We start from the raw sequence: 20,869 nt of genomic DNA, 5'->3' as shown, positions 1-20,869 counted from the left end.
TAACAATAATTTGGCACTGGTTTGTTGTTCTGTTAAAAAAGTTTCATTCACACAGTCTGGGAGAAGAAAGATGCCACTGAGTAACCTCAGCTCCCAAGGTCAGAGGGAGTCACAAGCATGCAGCACCTTGAAAAAGGAAGCCACCAGAGACTTACAACCACATCCCACAAATAATGATGGTCACTGTCAACAGTTCAAACCATCAGCTGATGTTTTTTCCATATCAAGTGTTCATGAAGCAATGAAATCAAAGTCTGGGTGTGACTGTTTCACTAGGGTTACCATTCGTCCGGATTTACCCGGACATGTCCTCCTTTTTGTGCTAAAAATAGCGTCCGGGGGGAATTTGTAAAGCACTCAAAATGTCCGGGATTTCCCCCCTCCCTCGGCAGAGCAGAGCGAGCAGCTGGGAGGGCTGCAGGAAAGTCCCGGGCTGGACTCCGGAGCAGCTTCCTCCTCCCTGCATTCTGAGCCGGCCGGCAGCTCCTCCTCCTGCAGCCCGGTCCCGCAGCCCTGTGCAGGGCCAGGGACCGGGTTTTGTTGTGCTGGGGAGCGCAGCCATGTGTCCGGCTGGCACAGAGCCCAACACCCTGTTCTGAGCAGCAGGGTAAGGGGGCCAGGGAGGTTCTGGAGGGGGCAGTCAAGAAACGGGGGGGGGGGGCTTTTGGGGGGGGAGTGGAGAAAGTTTTGGGCAGTCAGGGTACAGATAGGGGGTAGGGTCCTGGGGGGCAGTTGGGGGGGGTCTTAGGAGGGGGCAGTTAGGGGACAAGGAACAGGGAGTCTTAGGTAGGGGGTGGGGTTCTGGAGGGCAGTTAGGAGCAGGGGTCCCAGGAGGGAGCAGTCAGGGGACAAGGAGTGGGGGGGTGGGGGGCTGGGAGTTCTGGGGGGGAGCTGTCAGGGGGCAGGAGTGGGGAGAGGGATCGGAGCAGTCAGGGGACAAGGAGCGGGGGGGTAGGGGGCTGGGAGTTCTGGGGGGGAGCTGTCAGGGGGCAGGAGTGGGGAGAGGGATCGGAGCAGTCAGGGGACAGGGAGCAGAGGGGTTTAGATGGGTTGGGAGTTCTGGGGGGGCTGTCAGGGGGTGGGGAGTGGTTGGATGGGGCGTGGGAGTCCCAGGGGTCTGTCTGGGGGTGGGGGTGTGGATAAGGGTTGGGGCAGTCAGGGGACAAGAGGCAAGGAGGCTTAGATAGGGAGTGGAGTCCTGGGGGGCAGTTAGGGGCAGGGGTCCCAGGAGGGGGCAGTCAGGGGACAAGGAACGGGGGGAGGGTTGGGGGTTCTGGGGGGGCGGGAAGTGGGAGGGGCAGGGGCGGGGCTAGGGCGGGGCTCCTCCCATCCTCTTTTTTGCTTGTTGAAATATGGTAACCCTAGTTTCACAGGTAGAAGGGCTACCTTTGACAGATCATTTATTAATTTGACCACCCACCAGAGCTGCTGAGAACTACATGGTGAGAACAGGGACAGCACTCAGATGCTTCCACTCTCAGATCACAGACCGACCCGTTACCTTTTCACTCAAAGGAGACTACATTTCAGCTGTTAGTAGCAGAGGGCCCAGTCTATGATACACAGCTGAGCAGTTCTGCATCTGTTCCACAGAGGGCAGTGGCAATTGTACATACTAGCCAGTTTATTATGTATTTCCCTTACACAAAAGGCTTATCCTGAAACATTTGGGGTTCACAGGAATTTAGAGCTGAACTTTCACTGCAAGGTGAGAGGTTCATATGCCTACTGGGCCTTTATCTTTAAATTCACACACATGCGCGCGCACACACACAGGACTAAAGTCTCCAGGATTGTTAGGCTGGCTCCTTTCACCAGCATTGAATCTTGACACACAAAAATAAATGCCTCAGAACTCTATAAAGAAATTCCTTGCTATATTTTTATTTTTGTTTTGTTCCCAGCGACCTCTCCCTAGTTGGGAGAATATTGGAAAAGATTCTGTGTTTCTCAGCTAACTCTCGGCTGAAAGCCCACTGTCCCAGCCAGAACTGCACAGCCCGCCAGCGTTAGCATATTGCAGCCAGACCATGGCAGCACATCCATGCACACAAGAATAAAAGAGGAAATGTATTGATGGGACAGGAGTGGGTTGATGCCAAAGGGAGAAAAAAATAAATGCTGTAAATATAAATTTCTGCTGGAAATCAGATGCAGGGGATTTTTAATTCCAGGAGACAGAGAAACTTTAGAGAGGGTATTGAGTAGATTTGGGTGATATGTTGTTTTGACAAATTTGGGTTAACTATATTGGATCAGTTCCTCAGCTGATGTAAATCAATGTAGCTCAATGGAGTCATTTGGCTTTTCACCACCTGAAGATCTGGCCCAACAGGTGAAAACCAGAGTAGGAATTTGAGGTTTCATGTTGTAAAACTCTTGTGACAGATTTTGTAGTCCAGGAGAGCTATGCTTGGCACAGAACCATAGAAAGGGGTTCAAAGGTGGCTCTTGGCCCTCTGTGTGCCTCCCTGATTCAGGGTCTAACCTATTTCCCAGTCTAATCTCCTTTTCTCCAACTATGCCTACTAGGCTTGGGGCTGGGCATGGAGCGGCATATGAGTCACTACACCACCCATATGCCCCCTTGGATTTCTTTACAGAAGGGGAATCCTTAGGTAGCTTGTTAAGAGAGCTTTCTGCTTGCATTGTGCACTGAAGCCAGAATGACGCTTGTTTTTAACTTTAGCATTTTACACGTCAAAACTGAGGGGCTGCTGTGTTTGTGTGCTGGAGGTCAGCATTGCGCTCCGATGACTTAGGTGTATGTACAGCCCAGGACAGGAACAAGATTGAGCTGCAGAAGCACAGTTGTGTGGGGAGCCTAGAACCAGCATATCAGGGAGGATACAAGGCCAGTCAGTAAGGCTAATTTATTGAATGCAGGGGTCTTACCCTAAGCCTAACTGTGCATAAAGCAATAAGAGGCAATCTTCTTGTTCCGCATGAAAGAGACGGGGAGGAGACAGACACCGGAGTACAATCAGAGCTCGATAGGAAAATTTAGTGGCAGCAAACTGAATTTATATTCTCATAAAGCTGCCTTGGTGTGGGGGTGGTTTCTTCCAGTGGGTTTGCATTAGGGTGACCAGACAGCAAATGTGAAAAATAGGGACGGGGGTGGAGGGTAATAGGAGCCTATATAAGAAAAAGACCCAAAAATCAGGACTGTCCCTATAAAATCGGGACATCTGGTCACCCTAGTTTGAATATTCTTGTTTATCATTCCCCAGGAAGACCAGATTTCTTTTCTTTTGTTCTTTTCACCCTTCAATTGAAAAATGTCTAAGAGTTGTTTGGTTTTCTAAAGGGAAGAAATGAAAGGTCATCTCTTCCCCTCCACCAAGGTTCTCTTCTTGCAGCTAAGTTTGTCACTTCACATTTTAATAAGCTCAATTGGTGCAGCAGCTCCTCATTGGGGGGAGGAGAGGGAAGAAGTAAATGAAATTCAGTAACAAGAATGAATTATCACCAGGAAATTTATTCCAGCCAGACTCATACATCAGCCTTAACAGCATCCCTTCTTCCCACAGTGCACTTGGAAGGGGTGGAATTTATGCAGAATGCTGCCTGATGAAAAGCTAATGTGATTAGTGAGTATTCTTTGTATAAAAGAAGTGATGGATGTAGGAGCTACGTTCAGACCTTGTGCAATCAATGGATTTGCATCCACTGACACCCAAAAAGAGAATAGTAATTGGGGAGGGTCACAGGTAGATATTGTCGAAAGGGGAAGGAAGACAGCACAGGGATGGAGCAGTAGGAGAAGGAGGGTTGGGAATGGCACCAGGTGGTGCCAATGGATCAAAAAGGGAGTTATTAGTGATATGGGAAATGTATGGTATTCTACAGACAGAAGCAGCAGAAAGGAAGGAAATTCTAAGAAAGGGGAAGGACTGGCTCTGAACTGGGTGGGAAGTCACCCAGGGCAGGAGAAGGATTAGGTGGGGACTCATCATAGACTGGGTAATAAGTCTCCCATGGGAATGGCATATAGCAGAATGGTGAGGAGGAAAACCCCAAGAGGATGGGGAAAAAACTGACAAGAAATCCAACAGCAAGAGGTGTAGGCCTGGGGGGCTAGAGTGGATGGAGGTTGCAAACGCAGCTACTGGGCAGTTTTATAACACCTCAAAATAGAGCATCCCATTCAATGCATCCCACACAATGAAGTCTGTTGATTTTCCCCTGGAATTTTTTCTTTCACTTTAATGTATATTTTTCCTATGATAACAAAACAGGTTGAAAGGCCTCCCAATCTACGAAAGGGTCAATTTATAGTTAATTGCTCAGAAAATGGTTGCTCTGTTCATATTGACCATGTCCTGGCATTTTCTCAAGTCCAGGGTCTCAGCTCTGACCCTGCAAAGCGGCAAAGCTAGAGTAATACAGCAGCCAATCCACAGAGAGACCTGCTAATATACAGTCAGTCACTCTTCAGTGTGAACATCTCCAAAGGGTATCTCAATAGCGATTACAAATGGAAGAGACCTATTGGATCACCTAATACATCCCCTTCACCTCCTGCCAATGGCTGTATCTGGTGAGACACTATCATTCCCTACAGGCTTTTGAAGAATATCAGCACTTAGGAAGAAGAGAAATTGTTTATGGTGGTGTAAGACATATTGAGAAATACTGGATATCCTGGAAATAGAAATAATGAGATGAAGGAAGCAGAGATGACTTGTGCCTCCCCATACTGGATGGGCACAATCTAAAGGGGAGGACACATGACCACCCCACATGTCTCCTCTGCCCAGTGACCCCTCCTGCCCTGCACCCTGCCTGGGGCCACCGTGCTCTCCCCACCCCACATTACTTGCAGGGGGCAATGGGGAATGCTCTCCCTGGCAGCTGGGCAGGGAGCGGGACAGAGCTGCTTCTGCCTGAGAGAGCCTGGCTGGGAGTTTGGCTGCCAGGGACAGGGACCGAGCAAGCCAGAGCCCCCCTTCCCCCAGCCTGCTCGGCCCCCATCCCCTGATAGTGTGGAACAATATAATATAAAAGGGAAGTGATGGACATTCTGTTGTTTATAGGGAACTGATAGATGGGAAGAAAAATAAATGAACTTTCTCCCTCTCATGTACCCACCCCCATAGCTTCTGGGCATCAAGTCCTAATAGACCCTTTCCAACTCTGGGGTTTGTCTGACCATTTTTATTCCACAAGTGAAACAAATATCAGATCAGATCATGAACAATGACATGGGACAATTATGTCCGCCCCACCCCGCCCCGCCCCAAGCACAACTGCCCCTGAGAGGAGAATGAATTGTGAGTGGACCATAAGATATTCCATAGTCTATACAACAAACTCCAGTTAGTTACTTTTTGTATCAGTTCATCCTGCCTGCCACAAACACAGACCCTGTGATCAGAGGCCACCACTGAAGAGATAAATCACAGCAGATTTGTTTTACTACCAGACAATAAATCCATGATGAGACAAAGGAGTCCTGTGAGGGCTTGTGCAAGCCTCTGTGTTCAATTCTGGGACTTAAGAAGGAGAATCTCCACTCTCATTTGGAGGCAATAAGTCTCTAGGCCTCTTCTTTGCAAAGAATAGCTTTGAAAACACACACTTCTAAATAGATCACTGAAGCTGAAAGCAACAATCAGCTTGGCTCTCCTTCTGCAGCAAGAGATGAGGGGTATCTGAAGATCCACACAAACACACCCACTTTCATGTAAAATGAATAAGTTATGTTTGAAGTGTATCCCAAAGAATCATCTCACTAGCATTCCCCACAGTCCTGAGGCCAGCTCTGCATGCAGGGATATGATCCTGTGGGACAGAAATTGATTATATTAGAGGGTAAGTGGGGATAATAACATATGTTTAGACCTGTCCAAGGCCGACTCTGCTCATTAACATTTTTAACCAAATCTTAGCCTTGGGCCCAGCTACATGTTGGTCATGCAGGCAGCTATTGCCCTGTGGTTGTGCCTGTCAGTAGTGCAGCTGCTCTTCCAGGAAAACTCTTCTTCTGCCCACCAAAGAGTGCTGTTAAGAGTGTTTGAGAGGATGCACTTGGATGGTACTTATGCAGGCAATGTACATACACACCCATATTCGTTTCAGAAGGAGGAGGAGAAAAGGGCAAGCTGCAGAGGCATTGAATAGGAGTCCTGCAGCTGCTGTTCCCCCCCGCCAGCATTGGTCTGGCCAGCTCCACTCCAGCATTTGAAGAGGCAGTACTGGGAGGAACTTTGAATCCCACTTATCCTCACATTTTTCCCCTCAATAGAGGGCAGAATCTAGCACCCACCTAGCACCCTTACCAGGTAGGGGAGACTCCAGCTAGACTGCAAGGAGTCAGGGGAAATCTACCCATTCAGAAACCAAAATCATAGAATCATAGATTAGGGTTGGAAGAGACCTCAGGAGGTCATCTAGTCTAACTCCCTGCTCAAAGCAGGACCAACCGCAACTAAATCATCCCAGCCAGGGATTTGTCAAGCCAGGCCTTAAAAATCTCTAAGGATGGAGATTCCACCACCTCCCTCGGTAATCCATTCCAATGCTTCACCACCCTCCTAGTGAAATAGTTTTTCCTAATATCCAACCTAGACCTCCCCCACTGCAACTTGAGACCATTGCTCCTTGTTCTGTCACCTGCCACCACTGAGAACAGCCTAGCTCCATCCTCTTTGGAACCCTCTTTCAGGTAGTTGAAAGCTGCTATCAAATCCTTTCTCACTCTTCTCTTCTGCAGACTAAATAACCCCAGTTCCCTCAGCCTCTCCTCATAAGTCATGTACCCCAGCCCCCAAATCATTTTCATTGCCCTCCACTGGACTCTCTCCAATTTGTCCACATCCTTTCTGTAGTGGGGGGCCCAAAACTGGATGCAATACTCCAGATGTGGACTCACCAGAGGGGAATATCACTTCCGTTGATCTGCTGGCAATGCTCCTACTAATGCAGCCCAATATTCCATAAGCCTTTTTGCAACAAGGGCACACTGTTGACTCATATGCAACTTCTCATCCATTGTAATTCCAAGGTCCTTTTCTGCAGAACTGCTGCTTAGCCAGTCGGTCTCCAGCCTGTAGCGGTGCACGGGAGTCTTCCGTCCTAAGTGCAAGATTCTGTGCTTGTCTTATTGAACCTCATTAGATTTCTTTTGTCCCAATCCTCCAATTTGTCTAGGTCACTCTGGACCCTATCCCTACCCTCCAGCATATCTACCTCTCCCCACAGCTCAATGTCATCCGCAAGCTTGCTGAGGGTGCAATCCATCCCATCATCTAGATCATTAATGAAGATGTTGAACAAAACCAGCCCTAGGACCAACCCTTGGGGCATTCCACTTGATACTGGCTACCAACTAGACATCGAGCTGTTGATCACTACCCGTTGAGCCCGACGATCTAGCCAGCTTTCTATCCACCTTATAGTCCATTCATCCAGCCCATACTTCTTTAACTTGCTGGCAAGAATACTGTGGGAGACCGTATCAAAAGCTTTGCTAAAGTCAAGGAATAACACATCCACCGCTTTCCCCTCATCCACAGAGCCAGTTATCTCATCGTAGAAGGCAATTAGGTTAGTCAGGCATGACTTGTCCTTGCTGAATCAATGCTGACTGTTCCTGATCACTTTCCTCTCCTTGAAATGCTTCAAAATTGATTCCTTGAGGACCTGCTCCATGATTTTTCCAGGGACTTAGGTGAGACTGACTGGCCTGTAGTTCCCCGGATCCTCCTCCTTCCCTTTTTTAAAGATGGGCACTAAATTAGCCTTTTTCCAGTCATCCGGGACTTCACCAGAACGCCATAAGTTTTCAAAGATAATGGCCAATGGCTCTGCAATTACATCAGCCAACTCCCTCAGCACCCTCGGATGCATTGCATCCTGCCCCACGGACTTGTGCATGTCCGGCTTTTCTAAATAGTCCTTAACCTGTTCTTTACCACTGCAGGCTGCTCACCTCCTCCCCATACTGTGCTGCCCAGTGCAGCAGTTTGGGAGCTTACCTTGTCTGTGAAGACCGAGGCAAAAAAAAGCATTGAGTACTTCAGCTTTTTCCATATCATCCGTCATTAGGTTCCATTCTCCAACCAGTACTCATGTGTCCCAGACATGACCACCACCCCGCAACCAGAGGATGATCTGCCTGCCACACTACCTGTGACAAAATAAACCACAAGACTCTACTGCACTGTGAGGAACAGCAGCTAGGTTGGGGAGTCTCCATAAGGTGCTGCAGAGAGGCAACACTTTGGGTCAATAAATGTTGGGCCCAGGGTGGAGGGACTCAGATGTTGATGGGATCGGGAGGTTTAATGAGTATGAGGGAGGGTGAGGAACATTGGAATGATGGATATTTGGAGGGGGGTAAAGAGGAGAGTAATCAGGGAATGAGACATTAATCATTGACTGAAGTTGACAGTTTTTGAGACAGCCTCTGTTAAAATGTAAGAAACACATCTCTGTGAAATGATATTTTGTGTTAGCCACAGGATCAGTTTATCAAAGTGGAGAAGAACCTAATGTTTTTTAATAGGTCTGGCCTTCTAGTTTTACTTATATTAAGTCTGGACAAGCGCAACATCTTCTGAGCTCCACTAATACACTTACAATACTTTGCTTACATGGACATAGAGGCTCAGAATGTTAGGGCTGAACTCTAGCAACTTTCTGCTTCCTCCTTTTCCTTTATTTTCTTTTCAACTGAACATTTGTGAGTGTAGTGGTATATGAAAGTGATGAACTAAGCACAGGTGTGAGGCAGGCATACACCAAGGCATCACTGTGCAAACTTCTACACAGAGCTCTGTCGATGCTCCTCTGTCTTGACTTCACCACCCACTCCCCTGCTATTCCAGTTCTGCCCACATCCAACACCCACTGAGATCTGACATGACACCTCAAGCTTCACCTGCAAATCACACCGCCTCTTCCCCAAACCTCCAACTGCTATACCAGTCCCCCTCCCCCATGCACATTTAGTTCTAACGCAACTCAATCCTGACTTGCAAACCGCCCCCTGTGATTATAAAACCACAGTTTAACAGAAGTCGGTGAAAACAATGTAGTAAAGTAGAGCAAAGGTCTTTTTTTGCGTCACTTCAACTGGAACATATATAAAAGTATTGAAGAAAATCAAGTGGGAAATTGAGACAAAAACAATTTTATCAAGCATAATTTTGGCTTGAAATACAGTGGATAAAAAGCCTTTGTTTGGGAAAATTGCATTAGTTGAGATCACAATGGAAAAACCACACAAATGCTTCAATCCCCAAAGAAAAGGTTTAAAAAAAAGATTGTTTCTACACTACAGACAAAAATCTCATTCCTTTTACATTGGACCAGATTAACCATTGTAGCACCGGACAGGTCATCAAAGGAGCTGAAAGACAGACAAGAGATCAGAGGCTTACTGGACTATCTGCCATGATGATCAAGCCTACAAACTGGAAAACCTTTCAGGCTTATGGTCACATTTCCTGCTCAAAAATAGCTCCCTCCTATTTCCTTTTTGACCTTATAAAATGTTCTGGTCAAGATTTTAAAAAATGACTAGTTATGTTACCTTGATTTTTGGATGCTCAACTTTTCATAGAAATGTATGTTTCCACAAAAAATTTTAATCAGGAAGGTTTCCTCAGGTCCAGGGTGTAATTTCTGGTCCACACATTCTGGACAGAATCTGAGTTTCTGTCGAACTCAGATAGGGGTGTGACTTGAAAGTGCCTCCCTCATATCCTAGGTGAGTGCCCTAACCACTGGACTATGGGCTATTCTTGCTCTTATGTTGACCAGAAATTACACCCCGGACAGGATAAGAGGGTTACCTGGAAGTGTTTTCACCTAAGTGAAGCTATGAACCTGTTGCTTCATCAATTAAAGCAATAATAATTGAAAATGGGCGATTATTTCTCTTTTTCTACTTTCTTACCTGTCTATCTTCCTTTCATGGGCATTTCTTTCCATTTCTTTTGTGTTTAAAAAAAGGATTAACCTCAAACAATTGAACTCTTTAGAATGTACTTTTCACACAATGCATAATAAACCTGTGAAACTCATTGCCACAAGATAGTAAGAAAAAGAGATTACTGTAGTAGGATTAAAAAATGAATAAGATAGTCACATGAATAACAAGGCTATCCAGTTATATTAGCTAGAATAGAAATGTATGAAGGCTAGAAAGTCTCATGCTCCAGGCTGCACACCAATCATTAAATATCTGTGGATAAAGTAGAAATATCCACAGGGTGATGTTTGTGTATAATTGTTAAACAGCTTCCTTTGAATCACTTAGTACTGAGTGCTATTGGTGACAGGATACTGGACTAGATGGGACATTGATAGGAAAATATGCTCCTGTGTTTTTTAAACTACAGAGCTACTCTGAAAAATTACTCTAAAAATGGCTATGTGGGTAACATGCATATAGTTCCTCAATGATTTCCAGGTCAAATGTGTTCATTGTACATACAAAAATATGTTGTTGTTTTCTTCAGCTGCCTGTGCATGTGAGAGTGAAGCTGGATTTTTTTCCATCTTGTAACTCAGCAATAAAAGTGTTCTGCAGGCCAAATTATTCTCGATAAACATATGTGTGACCCCAATGTCGCTGAAGGATTTTCACAGGTGGAGCTGATTGAAATGTAGTTAACAATTCTGTTTATGATGCACAACAAGAATAGGCTGCCTCTTGCCTCTGCTGGCCTGACAGAAGTAAAAAGCAGTAAAATCTTATTTTGTTACCCAAGTCAACAGATCTGACTCTGCATACACAGAGGGAGAAGGTCTGGTGAGATAGAAAGAGCCATTGTTACACTGTCACTTGGCTGAGGTGAACCACAGAGCCATGTTTGCTTCATTTTTCCAGTAAGAAAAAGGAAGTCTGTGCTTAAACAGGATTCTTTGGATGAAATGAAGAAAAGGGGATTGAAAGAGTAAATGCTTGTAATTTGTCTCTTCCTAATTTTTTTAAATTCTCTTTTCTGGTGTGTGCTTCTCTTCCTCCCCCTTTGCTTTGCCCTACCTGAAAGAAGTTACAGTAAGCAGCTCAGTGTAATACAATGACACAATTTCCCCAGTTCCCCTGTTCCTGGCACATCCCCTCTCCCAGCTCACTGTTCCAGTCCTGGTACTTCATACAGCTCTGTCTATGCAACTCAGTCCCAACTTGCCATTCACTCTGTTCCAGTCTTGAGTCCTCCTATAATTCCACCAGTGCCTTTCAGTCTGCAGATATAACATGCTCCTTTTAGAGACTGCCATTTCTTCCTAATTGTGCCCTGATTTGGGGATATATAGAAATGGAGACTAGGATGAGACCCACCAAAGGCCTGTCACTCTAGCATTCAATATTAGAACCAAGAGACCGTATTCCTCAATGGTGGAATTCCCTTACCTCAGTGGAACGACACTAGGGAGGAATTTGGTCCATGGGCTTCAGAGCTGAAAAAAGGACTAACCCCAAACAGTTGCATTGCCTGGCATCTGCAAATCCTACATCTGGTGACATAGGCACACAAGTGGAAAATGGATGTGATTCCAAAAGGAAAAAAAAAAAAACAGAGAGAAATTAGAAGACATGAGAAAAAAATGGAAAATTGGCAACTGAGAATGCTCTATAGTGCCCCCAACTCTTTCCTGTTCTCCATGTCTCCTTTTTTACTTTCCTTTCTCTCATCTTCTTTGCCTTCTCTGGTTCATGGTGCCTACTTTCCCTTGCATTGTCCTGCTTTATTCTCTTCTGTAGTTTGTTTACTGTTAGAGCGTATAGCTGTACCGTCAGGATGATATTAGTATGAGTACAGGAATTTGGAGAAGGTCCCTATGATTTCCCAGAAACCATTTCATAAGATCATTACTGTGTTTTTCTACAGTTATTGGCCCTGCTGAATGTAATTAAATAAGTTATTTTCCATTCACAGCTTGGTTACTAAAGAATCACACAGAGCATCACATCCCCTTCTCACAGGAATAAGAGATGGGAAAGTAGAAAAGACTTAGCCCACTACAGCATATCACCTAGCCTAACCCCACACCAACAGGCTGGAGCAGAATCATCCCTGGAAGTTTAGTTTGTCCAGTTTTAAATAACTCCGCAATCCACCACTTCCCTGGGTGGACTATTTGACAATCCAACAGCTCAGAACCTAATAATGGTCACGGAGGATAGCTGCATAGTCTAAGCCTGTATTTGGCAATGCCTGGATGCAGCTGCAGTAATGGGCAACCTCAAAATGCCTACAGTAAGAAAGACACCCAGAATCCCTGGATTTCCATGGGTTGTATTCAGCTCTCCATTCCTTGCATGAATTCCTTGCAGTTTGCTGTGTGTGAGGCTAAGACCTTATGAGGCCATGGTGCCTCCCATTCTTGCACAAGCATTTGATCTTGGATAGTCATTGTTCTTTTTTAAGGCATCACACCTTCCAGAGCCACCCGTTGGCTGGTTCAGATCCATACCACCTCCAGCAAGAATTGGTGCCTTCCTGACACCATGGTGCTGTTTGGGTAGTAAGCTCTCGGAGGCATCGACCTATGCAGGGAGCATACTTCCATAAAATGCCCTGTACCTTTATAGCATTGTGTACATATTCACAGTAATAGTAATGCAGTTGGTGGAGCACTTCTGGGTGAAAAGTACTAGACACATATTATTCTTTCCCTTCCTCTTCTTTCTCTATCTTGCCAATTTCAGTCCTCTTACTTCACCCACTGCTGCGGCATAAGTCCCTGTTGTGCTGAGTCAGTGACTGGCAATTGGCTACGGCTTCTGTCACTGCCAGCAAAGCAAACAGGGCACCAATGGATTTAGTAACAAATGTGGCGTCATCAGCAGTAAGAGGATTTTTACAAAAACTAATCAATAGAACCAGAGGCCCAGCTGCACGCAATCCTGGGTATGTTAAACAACTGCAAGTGTGGGGTTTGAGCCTGACCTCACTTACTCCGGTATAAATCAGGAGTTAATCAGTAAGCAAGGGGAGTTACACCAGTGTAATTGAGAGCTGAATCAGCCCCCACTATCTTCAGTAAGGGGGAGGGCACTGAAAATGTGATTTTTACAGGTTTGGTAACGTTAAAGGCAAATAATGATTTCAGCATAGTGCTGCATAACCTACCCTCTTATACTCCTCTCTTCTGTCAAAAGGAGTCACCTGCCATTCCACCCAGCACCCAAATGCCTTGCTGCTTTAGTAATGAAATAATATGATCCCTTGCCACTCTCCTGTCAGCCTGTGAAATGCCGGATCCCACAGCATGTGTATGTTTCATCAATAAAGCTCTCATCAGTTGTTAATGATAGCAGCAGCAGGAAGCCCTGTACAGTGTGTTCTGTCAACGGAGAGGCCCCTTAATAACCTCAGAAATGTTTTTTTCCTTTCCCCCACCCTCACTGTATTTTTTGCAGACTGACAAGAAGAAATCACCTCTTTCACTTATGCTTGCCAAATCTAGATAGAAGCAAGTGATAAAATATTCATTAAAAAGGGGAAAAAAGCATTATAATAATGTTAACAGAGCAGCTGAAAGCAACAGAATGTACCGATAACTGTATGTACTTTATCTCAGCCACCCCCTGGTCTGGCTTGTCCATGTGATTATACAGAGAGATGGAGGTAGAAAAAAATGCTTGGTGCAATCAAGTTCTATACCCTAGGATATTAGACAGCACCATAAAGCAGGGTCGGGGGGGTGGGGGCTGTTTGAGAAGCTGTCTGCAGTACACATCTCTTTACAGAGAAGATGACCACCAACAGTTTATTAGATCATATAATGTTGCAGCTGGGTGTTTCAAAGTACTCAAATCACCAATGCTATTGTGTGTCAAAAGGTGTGTAGAAACTCATGGTGCAGTGATAATGTGATGCAATTCTCCAGCTTACATGAGGATCTGAGATGTGAAATTGTTTCAAAATCCTCAATTTAAGGTGATATACAAGGCAGGGTAAAACTCTGCTCAGTAAATTAGTGCTAACATCAGCGTTGTATTAACATTTAGAAGTATACTGAGAGATTAATTGGCTTGCATGTATTATGTAAGATAATTTAAATTCTTAGTTTTATTCATTTACATAGAATTTACAGTTCAATACATTAGAAATTCATAAATCGTCTGTAAATCAGTGTAAGTCTTTAGTTTACAAACAGATTTAAATTTCAGAGTGTCTGCAAAGAATTACTGTCTGGAAATGTACCTCATAAAACTACAAAAAAAAAAGGTACTATGCCTTTTGGCATAATAAACACATAAGCACACTACAGGCAGTGACATCAATAGTTAAGATTGCCTGACATTTTCCAGTATAAGACCTTGTTTTCAGTAGCTTAAAACTTTGTGAAACTTGGGGTGAAATGTTCCACTGTAGATGCTTGCCTCTGACTCAATTTCTTCAAATTTTTCAGCAAAAATGATTCAGCCATTTCTCAAAATGAGATTAGGGAAAGATACATTGTTTTAAAAAACTATAGCTGTTTTGTTGTGAATAACTAGCACTTCCATGCTTTGGAGCAGGGATTTGAGATTTGGGGGAAGGGAGGCTACACTGGTGCCCAAATTTGATCAAATTCTAAGCTCCTGAAAAGTCTCAGTACAGACTTGTTAGAGTTTAGCAGATAAATTCTCTGAAGATTCCATCTGCACAGAGCATGCTCCATCCTCTCACAAGGCCTATCTACTGACTGGACTATGCATGCACCATCTCACAGAGTGACTAATCATGCTCCATACCAGGGCTACAGACACAGAACAGGACTTTCCTTGCAATTGTTCCTTCCAAGAGTTGCTGTGGTGAAAGGCACAGGTGCTGAGAGTAGAGACCCTGTCTCTCCAATATTTTCAATATTCCTCCTTGCTGGTGCCAAGGCAGGTAGGAAAAGGAGAGAGTACTCTGATTAAAAGGCAGAGGATTGAGGAGCCAGGACTGAGGTGGGACAGCAAGAAGATTGGAGTCAAGGTCAGAAGAGATCAGGCTTGGGTAGGCATGGGGCAGAAGGGTCTGCACACATTGTAGCCAAGCTACCTTCAGCACCTGAATAGAACCCAGCATTCCTGAATCTCATCATTTCTCTTCTCTCACCAAACAGCAGTGAATCCTGGCAAAATGTGACCCTCCTCTCTCTGTACTGGCTGGCCAACATAGTGCAAGACAACTTACTACTGCTATCAGTGACTTGCTTAGAACAAGCAGCAGAGATCTGTGCTGTAGATTTCAAAGTTCTAACCCTGCTGATGATCCATGTGGGAGTTAATATGGTTCCATATGGTGGAATTTCTGGATTTTTTTTTAAACCTTGGAAATTACATTAAAAAACTACATTAAAAGAATGTTAAAATTGCAAGTTAGGGAATCAAAAGTTAGGAAATACTAGGATTAAGGTCGCCTAGCCAACCTGAATTCAGCCCTCTTGTGCCTATGCATTCTGACACGGTCATGTATTATTTTTTCCACCAGACTCCTGCCTTACTCAATGCACGGGGTGGATGATGCTCACTGAGTGGTAGCCATTCATTATTGTTTTTTAGCCTCATTATTTAGTGTGTGCCCATACATACCCTGCACTGGTCCAGAGCCCAAGATTTCCATGTAATTTTTATTTCTCTAAAGTTTGGAAAGTGTGTTTTAATATCTGTTGTATGTAGTATCTTTCTTAGAAGCTTGCAAAGCAAAGGGTTAACATTCTGAAAGGGTAGTCTTCCTTTTTTGGTTTCAATTTGCATGATTACTATTTATTGGCCAAATTTGACTTGCAGATACAAATCCAAATACTTGTGCATGCAGCTACTCAATTCTAGGTGCAAGTCAGGTAGCTAACAGTACTACTTGCTGGTTTGCATGGAAATTTTGCCTGCAATAGGAAAGACTGAGTCTCAACATGGCTACAAAAAATATAAACCAAAATCTCTTTCCCTATTCTCTTTGTCCTTTTCCATTGGACAAACTTTTGGTATGTTTATTCAAACTGAACCTCAGCTGTTGCTAATTGCAGTTAACTCTGGAACAGTTTGCTTTGCACTTCCTCTGCTTGGTCAGTAATGGCAGGCAACATCATCTTCCCATTTCTAACCAAACAGAATGAAGGCTTCAAAAGAGCTCCCACAAAACACACACCCAAGGGAAGCAAACAGACCCTTGAAATAACAATAAACTAGCATATTCCAAGCAAAAAGTCCAAACATACAGAACTCTCACTCAACAGTGGGAAAAATTTTACACACCATTCCCATAATATAGATATTTATATCTATACACCCACCTTCTCCCTTGCCAGTTCCTTACTTCTTAATTGAACTGTATTTCCTCAAGGCTGTTTCTGAAGCTTTCAGATAATGCTATCCACAAATCCACATGCACTTGGAATGCAGTGGTTCATGAACAACCTTTTCATCATGTTCACTAACCAAGATCTTGATGCAACTAGATTCTTTGGCTCACTTCATCCTTCCCTTGTGCTTTAAACAAACCACTTCCCCAGACCTAGAGGGCCATAACTGTGGTTGTTTGAAAAATTCATTTAAAACAGTTGATTGTAACATCCTCTCTGTTCCCCTCAACCCCCTTGTAATAACTTCCTTATTTGTGTGATTGCTGTTCATACATACCAGATGTGTACTCAAAATTTCTGAGCCTATAGAAATGTATTGTTCATAATGACTATCTTCCTCTTCATGTCTGCTGTATAATTATATTTATGATAGGTAGCTAGCTTATTTTCTGTAGTGTACATTTTACTACATGTTTGGAGAGAAGCTGGGGAATTCTTCTTTTAGAGGTGCAGTTCTTGCCATCTACGGCCACACCACCTATGGCTGCAAACACTCTAGATCTAACAAGATGAGAAAAATTGAGCTAAATAGAGAAAAGACCTTCACGGAAAACTCAAGATATTGCAGAAAATAATACTGATGGCTCAGTCAATGGCACTCTATTCTGACTCATGACTGAAGCAAGGCCCCAGTGTTGTGCTAGGGGATGCTAGGTTGTCATGGGTGCAGTTGGTCCAATGAGATGTGAACAGTAGGGCTGGCTGAAAGTTTTCCATGAAATCTGATTTTTAATGGAAAATTGGGTTTTTGATTAAATAATTTGTTTTGCAAAAAAGGTCTGCTTCCTGTGGGAAATGTCAAGTTTTTCATTAAAAAAAAAAAGCAGAAAACCAGAGATGTTTGGCTTTTTGACAAAAAGTCAACATTTTCCACAGAATCATCCCTTACGCTGTTTTCTGACCAGCTCTAATGAGTGATGAATTCTGACCTACTTGACTCACTATAAGCTTTCAGAGTATTCAGAGGTGCAAGTTCCTGCATTTTCATATGCAGAAAAGTGATGTGCACATGCAACCACAAGTGCATTTTATCCATTACATGGGCTTTACAGCTTGGTCCCTAAAAACCTAATGGTACTTTTTGCAAGTGTCCTGGGAAAATTCCTTTCTGAATATTCACCTCACCATCCCTATATACACAGAGAAGCCATATAGGTTTAGTCAGAGCGGCCCTTATTTTAGATAAAGAGAACATCAAAACATGTACATTCTCCATGAGAGGGAGCACAGTTTGTGACACCTCTCATGATTGCCAACTCTCACTGTTGCCATCTCTCATGATTTTCACAAGTCTTGCAATATCTGGTATTTTTCTCAGTGCTCCAGCTCTTGGAGTCATGTGAATCTGTGAGAATCTCAGCTTTTTGTTGTTGTTGTTGTTGTTAAATAAATTTCTAGTTGTGGTTGCAGAGAAAAAGGTTAAAAATGTGACCCTGCTCCACCCTCCCACCCCCAAATTCAAAAACCAGGAGGTAAATAAAAATAATTTATTTTTTTTTTACTTTTGAACATTTAATGTTTGTTTTTCATGCCTGTCCCATGATTTTTAACTGTGTGAGGTTGGCAATACCATGTGTGTATGTGCATGTGTGTCCAAAATGCCCTGCACTGTTCTGAACACTAAATGGCAGCATAGCAACTGCATCTGCAGTGGGGAATGGGGGAGGGGGAGTGATTTGGGAGGGAGGAGACACCCCTCCACAGCACTCAAAAAACAAATTGTAAAAGATGAAAGCTGCACATACCATAACTCTGCAGCTTCAACTGCATGCATAACACTTCTTGTCCGAATTGTTGTACTCAGTTTTACTCAGTGTTGTTAAGTAGATGCCCTGTTTCATCAGAGAGACGAATGCACTTCAGTAGGTGGAGATGATCCAATAATTAATTTGCAAATGTTGTAGCTTTTCCATTGATGAACAGATTATAATTTTTGGAATCTATTTATTTTGCAGAACTATTTGCTAGAAATGATAGAAAGTGAAAAATGAACAAATGAAACATTTGACTGGCTACGAAACTTTTCTAGTGTCATGGAATGTTACTCTAAATGCTCTTAAGAGACCCTCACAACTTTTTCCTTTATCTAGGTATATGGACCAAAACAGATATACACACCCCAAACAAAGATTACTCCCTAAAATGTGATTACTTTGCCGGCTCAAAATGACACCTTTGGATATTCTCAGTGATCTCATTGGCTGCAAAGTAAGTCCCATTGATCATTCCAGTTTCCACTGCTTGCCACCTGCCCTGCTGTGTGCTCTTGAGAAGAGGATTTCAATCAGGCAGGGTTCGCATTAGGAGCAGAAGATGCTCAGTACTAATGGAGCCCTGACTTCAGGCTTCATGAAGCTGCCTTTTTATACACACCTCTGGGTCCTTCTTTGTTAGGCATCACTTAGCATATCATCAGGAGGTGCAGAAAGAGAGCAACTTTTTATAGCATGCACGTGTTATATTATCAGCCATCTGTGTTCTTTCAAGATCACTACAGCTAATCCAAATCTTCCATTTGTGCATAGAAAAGTTCTGTCTGTCTAGGTACTTATATAGCCCTCATCATCATCATAGTACCCGAGCATCTTAAAGAACAGTTCCCTCTCCCCCAAAGGATTTCTTCTTGCACTGTATGTGAAATGAGTTAATGGAATTACCCTACTAGGGAGGGCGACTAGGTGAATGAACCCATTGTATCATGCCATCAAGTCAAATCATAACAGTAAGATTTTGCCCTTCTCTAGCACCTTCCGAGAAGATCAAAGCTTCCTACAGTCATTAATGAATCAACCCTCCTGACATCCCATGAAGTCAATATTATTATTAGTCCCTTTTTACTGACAAAAAACAAGGCACCAAAGGTGAGATCCTTAGGAATGCTCTGGCCCCTGTACAGTAGGTAAAAGAGCAAAAGCTGCATAAAACGGCTCTAAGAGCCCATTATCCTGGTAAAGGGGGATTTCTTCTGGCACGGGCACTATGGAAGACGGCCATGTAAAGTGCCTCAAGGACCTCCTCGCAGCCCCCTATGTTCAGGGGTGGGAGGGGAATGTCGAAGGCAGGACAGCACCTCTGCTCCAGAGATTCTAGGCAGCACTGCAATAACTTAGCCAGGGCCTCAAAGTTACCTAAAATACACTGGGAGCTGCTCCCAGGATTGGGAGGATGCAAAGGTAGCTTAGCCACCATCTCCTGCCTGCCACCCAGGTTGTCAATGCTGTGCTGCGTCTCTGAGCATCATAACACAGAATCTCAACCCAATTGTTTAAGCAACTTGCTCAGGTTCACAGAGAGTCTGTGAAGGAGCCAAACAGCCCAAATTGCAGAGACATTAAGCAATCTTGTAACCATTACCTTCTCTTCCACTCCTTATTGACTTTTGTCCTCACTTGGTATGCCCTTTTCTATTTAGTCATCCTCAAATCCACGGAAGCTTATGTCCAAATAAAATTGTTAGTCTTTAAGGTGCCAGCAGACTCCTTGTTGTTTTTGTGGATACACACTAACATGGCTACTCCCGATACTGAAACCAATGTGACTAATGGCGGCATAAGGTGCTATTCAGTATGAGTAGAACTCTACTAAGCACTGGTCCCATTGATGGGATCCTTCAGTAGCACTACTTGAGGACTAAGGTATTACCCAGACATGAATATGGGCCTTTTAGACTGCCTGCTTTTTGGGGCAGGGAGCAGGTCTTTTTCTGTGAAGTCAAGGCCGGCTCCAGGTACCAGCGGAGGAAGCATGTGCCTGGGGCGGCACATGCTAAGGGCCGGCATTCCATCAATTTTTGGGGCGGCACAGTTTGGGTGGCCTTTTTTTTTTTTGCTTGGGGCGGAAAAAGTGGTAGAGCCGGCTCTGTGTGAAGTGTTCAACACCTCTTGGAAGCTATAATAATAATTAATCACAATACATACTTAAAGAAACAAACAAACTTTGGTCAAAATGTAGCCTAACAGAACCTCCTTTAAACAGCTTCTAAATATATAATTCTGAAACAGGAAGTGGCATATGGTTTCATGTCAAGCACAGAAAAAAACAGCCATTGGTGCCAGCACCTAATCTCTTTTCTATTTAAAAATAGATTGATTCTGTTTCATATGAATCCAGAACCAGTGGCAGGTTAGGCCTACATTTTATTTTTACACAACATATCACAGGATTTTAATTCAGATTTTCCTTGTTATTATAATTATAATTCTTCTTTTGACCATGGGCTCCTGACAGTATTAGAGTTTTCACATAGTGCTGTTATGTGGCCACAGCAGGGAAACTGCATTAAGCAAAGAGATTGTTTCCATGTTATATCCAGCTGCCCCTGTTATGGTATGTAACAATACTTTTTCCACTTTTAGATCCCTTGCTGGCTGCTCCCAATGGAAAGAGTCAGAAGGGCAGAGAAAGACAGTGTTGCACATGGGTGGTTTTTGCAGGTCACATAAATCTAATTATAGCCTGAAACTTTTGAGACCACTATTAGACATGCTTTACTTGTCTTGAAGCCATCAATTTTCTGTAACTTCCAACTTTCTCTTCTCTCAATAGCAAGAGAACAAGCCTAAGGGTATGT

The sequence above is a fragment of the Chrysemys picta genome, chromosome 4 (genome assembly GCF_011386835.1).
Source record: "Chrysemys picta bellii isolate R12L10 chromosome 4, ASM1138683v2, whole genome shotgun sequence".
In the NCBI taxonomy this organism is placed as follows: Eukaryota; Metazoa; Chordata; order Testudines; family Emydidae; genus Chrysemys; species Chrysemys picta.
This window is presented reverse-complemented; position numbering follows the sequence as displayed.